Here is an 8,221-nt window from a genome sequence, read left to right on the forward strand (position 1 = left end):
GTTTTCAATTTTTTTTTAACGGGGAACATTTAATTTTGTTCCTGGAAACACTAATTGGTTCCACATGGAGACACCAGCTGAATATATTCGTATTTTCTACGGAGAAAGCTAGAGGAACTGTGGCATACAAACATGATATTTCTGTTTGTATCGATGACATTTTATGCACTTGCCTAATGAAAAGACTTTGCTTTTCTCCAAAACCATTTTTACTGTGATTTTCTCGGTCCATTGCATACGATTTCCACACCAGTTTGACCGGATATGACTGGATGAAACCGGAAATATCCTGTTTTTTTGGCTAACTCAATCCCAGATATTGCTACAGCCTCTGTGTTTGTGTTTTCCGGATATTATCAACGGACTTTATTGTTTTGAATGTTTTTTATCGGGGAACATTTAATTTTGAGCTTTGATACAGTAATTATTTCCACATGGGGACACCAGCTCTACATATTTTTATGTTCCATGGAGAAAGCTAGAGGAACTGCGGCAAACAAACATGATATTTCTTTTTGTATAGTTGACATTTTATGCACTTGCCTAACGAAAAGACTTTGCTTTTCTCCAAAACCATTTTTACTGCAATTTTCTCGGTCCATTGCATACGAATTCCACAACACTTTGTCCGTATATGACTAGATGAAAACGGAAGTATCCGGTTTTGTTTTGGCTAACTCAATTCCAGATATTGTTACCACCTCTGTGTTTGTGTATTCCTGATATTGTGCACAGACTTTATTGTTTTGAATGTTTTTTATCAGGGAACATTTTATTTTGAGCTTGGATACAATAATTGGTTCCACATGGAAACACCAGCTCTACACATTCGTATTTTCTCGGGAGAAAGCTAGAGGAACTGTGGCAAACAAACATGATATTTCTGTTTGTATAGATGACATTTTATGCACTTGCAGAACGTAAAGACTTTGCTATTCTCCAAAACCATTTTTACTGTGATTTTCTCGGTCCATTGCATAGGAATTCCACACCAGTTTGTCCGGATATGATTGGATGAAATCGGAAATATCCGGTTGTGTTTTGGCTAACTCAATTCCAGAGATTGCTACAGCCTCTGTGTTTGTTTTTTCTGGATATTATTCACAGATTTTATTGTTTTGAATATTTTTTATTAGGGAACATTTAATTTTAAGCTTGGATACAGTAATTGGTTCCCATGGAGACACCAGCTCTACATATTCATATTTTCTAGGGAGATAGCTAGAGGAACTGCGACAAACAAACATGATATTTCTGTTGGTATAGAAGACATTTTATGCACTTGCCTAACGAAATGACTTTGCTTTTCTCCAAAACCGTTTTTACTGTGAGTTTCTCGGTCAATTGCATCCGATTTCCAAACGACTTTTTCCGGATATTACTGGATGAAACCAGAAATATCCGGTTGTACTTTGGCTAACTCAATCCGAAATATTGTGAAATTCTCTGTGTTTGTGTTTTCTGGACATTATCGATGGACTTTATTGTTTTGAATGTTTTTATCAGGGAACATTTAATTTTGTACCGTTAAAACACAAATTGGTTCCACATGGAGACACAAGCTCTACACATTCGTATTTCTAGGGAGAAAGCTAGAGGAACTGCGGCAAACAAACATGATATTTCTGTTTGTATAGATGACATTTTATGCATTTGTCTAATGAAAAGACTTTGCTTTTCTCCAAAACCATTTGTACTGTGATTTTCTCGGTCCATTTCATATGAATTCCACACCAGTTTGTCTGCATATGACTGGATGAAACCGGATATATCCGGTTTTGTTTTGGCTCACTCAATCCCAGATATTGCTACAGCCTCTGTGTTTGTGTATTCCTGATATTATCCACGGACTTTATTGATTTGAATGTTTTTTGTCCGGGAATATTTCATTTTGTCCTTGGAATCACTAATTGGTTCATCAGGGGGACACCAGCTCTACACATTCGTAATTTCTAGGGAGAAAGCTAAAGGAACTGCGACAAACAAACATGACATTTCTGTTTGTATAGATGACATTTTATGCACTTGCCTAATGAAAAGAATTTGCTTTTCTTCAAAACCATTTTACTGTGATTTTTTTGGTTCATCGCATAGGAATTCCACACCAGTTTGGCCGGATATGACTGGATGAAACCGGAAATATCCGGTTGTGTTTTGGCTAACTCAATCTGAAATATTGTGAAACCATCTGTGTTTGTGTTTCCTGCATATTATCGATGGACTTTTTGTTTTGAATGTTTTTTTATCAGGGAACATTTAATTTTGTGCTTGGAATCACTAATTGGTTCCACATGGAGACACCAGCTCTACACATTCGTATTTTCTAGGGAGACTGCTTGAGGAACTGATGCAAACAAACATGATATTTCTGTTTGTATAGATGATATTTTATGCAATTGCCTAACAAAAAGATTTTGCTTTTCTCCAAAACCATTTTTCTGTGATTTTCTTGGTACACTTCATATGAATTCCACACAGTTTGTCTGGATATGACTGGATGAAACCTGAAATATCCAGTTTTGTTTAGGCTAACTCAATGCCACATATTGCTACAGCTTCTGTGTTTGTGTATTCATGATATTATCCACGGACTTTATTGTTTTGAATGTTTTTTTTATCAGGGAACATTTAATTTTGTGCTTGAAAACACTAATTGGTTCCACATGGAGACACCAGCTCTGCACATTCGTATTTTCTAGGGAGAAAGCTACAGGAACTGTGGCAAACAAACATGATATTTCTGTTTGTATCACTGACATTTTATGCAGTTTCTAAAGCAAAAGACATTGCTTTTCTCCAAAACCATTTTTACTGTGATTTTCTCAGTCCATTACATACGAAATCCACAGCAGTTTGTCCGGATATGATTGGATGAAACCAAAATTACTCGGTTTTGTTTTGACTAACTCAATCCCAGATATTGCTACAGCCTCTATGTTTGTGTATTCCTGATATTATCAACGGACGTTATTGTTTTCAATTTTTTTTTAACGGGGAACATTTAATTTTGTTCCTGGAAACACTAATTGGTTCCACATGGAGACACCAGCTTAACATATTCGTATTTTCTACGGAGAAAGCTAGAGGAACTGTGGCAAACAAACATGATATTTCTGTTTGTATCGATGACATTTTATGCACTTGCCTAACAAAAAGACTTTGCTTTTCTCCAAAACCATTTTTACTGTGATTTTCTCGGTCCATTGCATACGAATTCCACAACAGTTTGACCGGATATGACTGGATGAAACGGGAAATATCCTGTTTTTTTTTTTGGCTAACTCAATCCCAGATATTGCTACAGCCTCTGTGTTTGTGTTTTCCGGACATTATCAACGGACTTTATTGTTTTGAATGTTTTTTTATCGGGGAACATTTAATTTTGAGCTTTGATACAGTAATTATTTCCACATGGGGACACCAGCTCTACATATTTGTATGTTCCAGGGAGAAAGCTAGAGAAACTGCGGCAAACAAACATGGTATTTCTTTTTGTATAGTTGACATTTTATGCACTTGCCTAACGAAAAGACTTTGCTTTTCTCTAAAACCATTTTTACTGCGATTTTCTCGGTCCATTGCATACAAATTCCACAACACTTTGTCCGTATATCACTAGATGAAAACGGAAGTATCCAGTTTTGTTTTGGCTATCTCAATCCTAGATATTGTTACCACCTCTGTGTTTGTGTATTCCTGATATTATGCACAGACTTTATTGTTTTGAATGTTTTTATCAGGGAACATTTAATTTTGTACCGTGGAAACACTAATTGGTTCCACATGGTAACACCAGTTCTACACATTCGTAATTTCTAGGGAGAAAGCTAGAGGAACTGCGGCAAACAAACATGATATTTCTGTTTGTATAGATGACATTTTATGAATTTGCCTAAGGAAAAGACTTTGCTTTTCTCCAAAACCATTTGTACTGTGATTTTCTCGGTCCATTTCATATGAATTCCACACCAGTTTGTCTGCATATGACTGGATGAAACCGGATATATCCGGTTTTGTTTTGGCTCACTCAATCCCAGATATTGCTACAGCCTCTGTGTTCGTGTATTCCTGATATTATCCACGGACTTTATTGATTTGAATGTTTTTTATCCGGGAATATTTCATTTTGTCCTTGGAATCACTAATTGGTTCATCAGGGGGACACCAGCTCTACACTTTCATAATTTCTAAGGAGAAAGCTAGAGGAACTGCGACAAACAAACATGATATTTCTCTTTGTATCGATGACATTTTATGCACTTGCCTAATGAAAAGAATTTGCTTTTCTTCAAAACCATTTTACTGTGATTTTTTTGGTTCATCGCATAGGAATTCCACACCAGTTTGGCCGGATATGACTGGATGAAACCGGAAATATCCGGTTGTGTTTTGGCTAACTCAATCCGAAATATTGTGAAAGCCTCTGTGTTTGTGTTTCCTGCATATTATCGATGGACTTTTTGTTTTGAATGTTTTTTATCAGGGAACATTTAATTTTGTGCTTGGAATCACTAATTGGTTCCACATGGAGACACCAGCTCTACACATTCGTATTTTCTAGGGAGACTGCTTGAGGAACTGATGCAAACAAACATGATATTTCTGTTTGCATAGATGATATTTTATGCAATTGCCTAACAAAAAGATTTTGCTTTTCTCCAAAACCATTTTTCTGTGATTTTCTCGGTACACTTCATACGAATTCCACACCAGTTTGTCTGATATGACTGGATGAAACCTGAAATATCCAGTTTTGTTTAGGCTAACTCAATGCCACATATTGCTACAGCTTCTGTGTTTGTGTATTCATGATATTATCCACGGACTTTATTGTTTTGAATGTTTTTTTTATCAGGGAACATTTAATTTTGTGCTTGAAAACACTAATTGGTTCCACATGGAGACACCAGCTCTGCACATTCGTATTTTCTAGGGAGAAAGCTACAGGAACTGTGGCAAACAAACATGATATTTCTGTTTGTATCACTGACATTTTATGCAGTTTCTAAAGCAAAAGACATTGCTTTTCTCCAAAACCATTTTTACTGTGATTTTCTCAGTCCATTACATACGAAATCCACAGCAGTTTGTCCGGATATGATTGGATGAAACCAAAATTACTCGGTTTTGTTTTGACTAACTCAATCCCAGATATTGCTACAGCCTCTATGTTTGTGTATTCCTGATATTATCAACGGACGTTATTGTTTTCAATTTTTTTTTAACGGGGAACATTTAATTTTGTTCCTGGAAACACTAATTGGTTCCACATGGAGACACCAGCTTAACATATTCGTATTTTCTACGGAGAAAGCTAGAGGAACTGTGGCAAACAAACATGATATTTCTGTTTGTATCGATGACATTTTATGCACTTGCCTAACAAAAAGACTTTGCTTTTCTCCAAAACCATTTTTACTGTGATTTTCTCGGTCCATTGCATACGAATTCCACAACAGTTTGACCGGATATGACTGGATGAAACGGGAAATATCCTGTTTTTTTTTTTGGCTAACTCAATCCCAGATATTGCTACAGCCTCTGTGTTTGTGTTTTCCGGACATTATCAACGGACTTTATTGTTTTGAATGTTTTTTTATCGGGGAACATTTAATTTTGAGCTTTGATACAGTAATTATTTCCACATGGGGACACCAGCTCTACATATTTGTATGTTCCAGGGAGAAAGCTAGAGAAACTGCGGCAAACAAACATGGTATTTCTTTTTGTATAGTTGACATTTTATGCACTTGCCTAACGAAAAGACTTTGCTTTTCTCTAAAACCATTTTTACTGCGATTTTCTCGGTCCATTGCATACAAATTCCACAACACTTTGTCCGTATATCACTAGATGAAAACGGAAGTATCCAGTTTTGTTTTGGCTATCTCAATCCTAGATATTGTTACCACCTCTGTGTTTGTGTATTCCTGATATTATGCACAGACTTTATTGTTTTGAATGTTTTTATCAGGGAACATTTAATTTTGTACCGTGGAAACACTAATTGGTTCCACATGGTAACACCAGTTCTACACATTCGTAATTTCTAGGGAGAAAGCTAGAGGAACTGCGGCAAACAAACATGATATTTCTGTTTGTATAGATGACATTTTATGAATTTGCCTAAGGAAAAGACTTTGCTTTTCTCCAAAACCATTTGTACTGTGATTTTCTCGGTCCATTTCATATGAATTCCACACCAGTTTGTCTGCATATGACTGGATGAAACCGGATATATCCGGTTTTGTTTTGGCTCACTCAATCCCAGATATTGCTACAGCCTCTGTGTTCGTGTATTCCTGATATTATCCACGGACTTTATTGATTTGAATGTTTTTTATCCGGGAATATTTCATTTTGTCCTTGGAATCACTAATTGGTTCATCAGGGGGACACCAGCTCTACACTTTCATAATTTCTAAGGAGAAAGCTAGAGGAACTGCGACAAACAAACATGATATTTCTCTTTGTATCGATGACATTTTATGCACTTGCCTAATGAAAAGAATTTGCTTTTCTTCAAAACCATTTTACTGTGATTTTTTTGGTTCATCGCATAGGAATTCCACACCAGTTTGGCCGGATATGACTGGATGAAACCGGAAATATCCGGTTGTGTTTTGGCTAACTCAATCCGAAATATTGTGAAAGCCTCTGTGTTTGTGTTTCCTGCATATTATCGATGGACTTTTTGTTTTGAATGTTTTTTATCAGGGAACATTTAATTTTGTGCTTGGAATCACTAATTGGTTCCACATGGAGACACCAGCTCTACACATTCGTATTTTCTAGGGAGACTGCTTGAGGAACTGATGCAAACAAACATGATATTTCTGTTTGCATAGATGATATTTTATGCAATTGCCTAACAAAAAGATTTTGCTTTTCTCCAAAACCATTTTTCTGTGATTTTCTCGGTACACTTCATACGAATTCCACACCAGTTTGTCTGATATGACTGGATGAAACCTGAAATATCCAGTTTTGTTTAGGCTAACTCAATGCCACATATTGCTACAGCTTCTGTGTTTGTGTATTCATGATATTATCCACGGACTTTATTGTTTTGAATGTTTTTTTTATCAGGGAACATTTAATTTTGTGCTTGAAAACACTAATTGGTTCCACATGGAGACACCAGCTCTACACATTCGTATTTTCTAGGGAGAAAGCTACAGGAAATGCAGCAAACAAACATGATATTTCTGTTTGTATCGCTGACATTTTATGCCGTTTCTAAAGCAAAAGACATTGCTTTTCTCCAAAACCATTTTTACTGTGATTTTCTCGGTCCATTACATACGAAATCCACAGCAGTTTGTGCGGATATGATTGGATGAAACCACAGTTACCCGGTTTTCTTTTGGCTAACTCAATCCCAGATATTGCAACAGCCTCTGTGTTTGTGTATTCCTGATATTATCAATGGACTTTATTGTTTTCAATTTTTTTAACGGGGAACATTTAATTTTGTTCCTGGAAACACTAATTGGTTCCACATGGAGACACCAGCTGAATATATACGTATTTTCTAGGGAAAAAGCTAGAGGAACTGTGGCAAACAAACATGATATTTCTGTTTGTATCGATGACATTTTATGCACTTGCCTAATGAAAAGACTTTGCTTTTCTCCAAAACCATTTTTACTGTGATTTTCTCGGTCTATTGCATACAAAATCCACAGCAGATTGTCTGCATATGACTGGATGAAACCAGAAATACCCGGTTTTGTTTTGGCTAACTCAATCCCAGATATTGCTACAGCCTCTGTGTTTCTGTATTCCTGATATTATCAACGGACTTTATGTTTTCAATTTTTTTTTTAACGGGGAACATTTAATTTTGTTCCTGGAAACACTAATTGGTTCCACATGGAGACACCAGCTTAACATATTCGTATTTTCTACGGAGAAAGCTAGAGGAACTGTGGCAAACAAACATGATATTACTGATTGTATCGATGACATTTTATGCACTTGCCTAATGAAAAGACTTTGCTTTTCTCCAAAACCATTTTTCTGTGATTTTCTCGGTCAATTGCATATGAAAACCACACCAGTTTGACCGGATATGACTGGATGAAACCGGAAATATCCTGTTTTTTTTGGCTAACTCAATCCCAGATATTGCTACAGCCTCTGTATTTGTGTTTTCCGGATATTATCAACGGACTTTATTGTTTTGAATGTTTTTTATCGGGGAACATTTAATTTTGAG

The sequence above is a fragment of the Lepus europaeus genome, unplaced genomic scaffold (assembly GCF_033115175.1).
Source record: "Lepus europaeus isolate LE1 unplaced genomic scaffold, mLepTim1.pri SCAFFOLD_60, whole genome shotgun sequence".
Lineage (NCBI taxonomy): Eukaryota > Metazoa > Chordata > Mammalia > Lagomorpha > Leporidae > Lepus > Lepus europaeus.